This window comes from Takifugu rubripes, unplaced genomic scaffold (genome assembly GCF_901000725.2).
Source record: "Takifugu rubripes unplaced genomic scaffold, fTakRub1.2, whole genome shotgun sequence".
NCBI classification, from domain to species: Eukaryota; Metazoa; Chordata; class Actinopteri; order Tetraodontiformes; family Tetraodontidae; genus Takifugu; species Takifugu rubripes.
In genome coordinates, this window is record NW_021821574.1 from 57501 (window position 1) to 60000 (window position 2500).

The 2500-nt window shown below is 52.5% G+C and overlaps 1 long non-coding RNA gene across 1 annotated transcript in view; it reads left to right on the forward strand.

Moving 5' to 3' along the window:
* Positions 1-841, forward strand: part of LOC115248099 (uncharacterized) — a 5251-nt gene extending 4410 nt beyond the window's left edge. The window contains exon 4 of the long non-coding RNA XR_003887118.1: positions 589-841. This is a non-coding gene — a long non-coding RNA (uncharacterized lncRNA). The remainder of the gene's footprint in view (positions 1-588) is intronic.
* The last annotated feature ends 1659 nt before the right edge of the window (positions 842-2500 follow it).

Genomic DNA, 2500 nt, shown 5'->3' on the forward strand with positions numbered 1-2500 from the left:
GTTCCTACGCATTAGCGGCGGCGTCTGATGGATGAGCGTGGAGGCGGCCGGCGCCGCCATCAGCCGCCATATCAGAGTGTTCAGGTTGGGTGCAGAGCCCAAGGCTGCTCAGGTGCTTATGTCATTCAGAGCTGAGAGCATACAGGTCGCTTAGCCTTGGAAAACGCTGGGAGTGTGTGTGTGTGTGTGTGATAAATGGACTATGTTCTGTGATTCTCCAGACTGGCAGCTGAAGCTGCTTCATGTTGATTCCCAGAGCTTCAGTGAGCAAACATCTGCGGCGCCTCTGAAGCTGGTTGCCATGTTTGACACAACGGTCGTTGCCAGTGTGTCGCTAATCCTCAATAAAACACCTGTGTGGCTGGAGGTCAACGTCATGAGAACACAGAAGCTTCCTGAGGGGAAAAGTTAGCTTGCCTAATCCATTCCCATCAGGAACAGCGCCATCTCGTGGCGGATCTGTGGTAGAGCAGCTGATTAAAGGAACCGTCTAAATCCTCCTAGGAAGCTCTTCCACTCTCCGAGTTACACTTGTCACACACTTTAGCTCTTTAATGTCCTGTTTTCCTCTCTTCTTCTGTCCTGCAGGTCGTCTCCTCCACCACAGGACCAGTGCGTCCCTCAGACACCTTTGAGCTTAGATAGCATCTTTAGTTGCTGTTAGCTGTGTAGCTTTGAGTTGCTATGCCTGCATCACCTGTGCTTCATCTAGTCTGTTACTGGTCCAGTCTGTTACTCTGATGACATCATCTGTAAACACTGTCTGTTTATACTCGTGTCCACGCTGCGTGCAGATAAGACCTTGTCGAGCTTTGATGTCAGGGCACCAGTGGACATGAGCTCGGCCACCTGGGAGACGATGGCCGCGTCCCCCCGGAGTGATATAGGTGCACCTTAATCGACAGCAGATCGTTATCAGCCACGCTGTATATTCAATGGGGATATTGTGTCACAGCCGTCTCATTTACAGATTAAAAAACGAAAGTGCAGCCTATTACTTATTTACCTTGTCAGCTGGTCTACTCCTCTTTCTCTACCTCCCTCCCTCCCTCTTTTCCTGCATTGGCTGGCCGTCCAGACCCGGCCCAGCGCTCCGCGCAGCCGAGGAGAGCGAGGAGGAGGAAACGGAGGCGGATTAGCTTTCGACTCTTAATCGTGTCGACATCTTATCACTGCTGTGGAAAGTGGAGAGGACACTGGAGACCCTGGGGGGAAGGGAGGGGAGGGGGGGTGTTTATCCTGTCCACACTTGGACGTGCAACACTGGACAGATGGACTGGTCAGCAGGAACAGCCACCGACGTCACATGACAACAGCCACCGACGTCACATGACAACAGCCACCGACGTCACCATGACAACTTTATTTCAGGTCAGAGATCAGCGATGTTCCACTGTGGGGTCGTGTCAAAGACTGAAAGCAGACGACACGACTAATTTCGACACGACACGGGCTAATTTCATCTGAATTAGCAATTAGCAGCGCTAAACTGGATGGAAACGAGGTTTTTTTTCTGAACACGCAGATCAGCTTCGTCCTGATCTTTCTCAGCTTTTTTATCTTTTTCCACGCGGCTCCGTCACTTTCAATGAATGTTGGCAAAAACGAAGGTCGACATCCAGGCCAGTCGGAGCGACCCCTGACACAGCCCAACGTGCACGTCTTCATCCAGCCACCAACCTCTGGCCCTCATCGAGATAAAGGGATTTTTTAATTAAGCTGGAGCAAAGGTGCCTTCTTCCCTGTTCTGGAACTGCAGCTTTGTTCAAGGCCTGTAGGACAAATCCAGGTCCTCTCGTCACTTTGACATCAACACAAGGTTCTAAACAACAGCCAGAACAACCTTTTTTTTTAGGTTCTGTGCAACCTAACGTTCCTCCAGTCAACAGAACAACTGTGCACCTGTGCCATGATGGAGCGGCGTGCGAGCAAAGAAAGAGCACAGTGGACAAAAGACAAGCTGCCCACACAAAGAGCTGCGCTGTTCCTGTCGCAGATGTTGAAACAGTTCAAGTGCAAACAGATGGACAGAAAACAGGCAAACAGGCGGGAACACTCTGGGACCCCCGGCGTTCCTCAGGGAAACCCAATCAGAGGTTATCAGCCTCCAGCGAGAACCTGGAGCGCTGATGGACCAGGAGATATGGGAAAGACTGAAAGGTAAGTATGGGGGGCAGATGAGAGGGCAATAAAGAAGAGGGAGAAGGGGGGTGAAACGAGGAGCCGTGTGACTCCCCCAACCACCATGAATAGCTGGAGAGACAAGAGACCCGGGAGACTGAGCGAGACACGAAGAAAAGACAACGGAGGAGGTTTCAGATCACCCCGTCCTCCACAGACGTCCTACTGTGATCCTATTCTTCTGCCCCCCTCTCGCTATTCAGCGCTCGTCTTTCGGCTCCCGGACCTGGCAGGGCCCCCCGGGGCGATCAGGAGCTCCGGAGGCCTCCACTCCGCTCGCTCTCACACCAACACACCGCCGCCCTGATTCACAGGAACG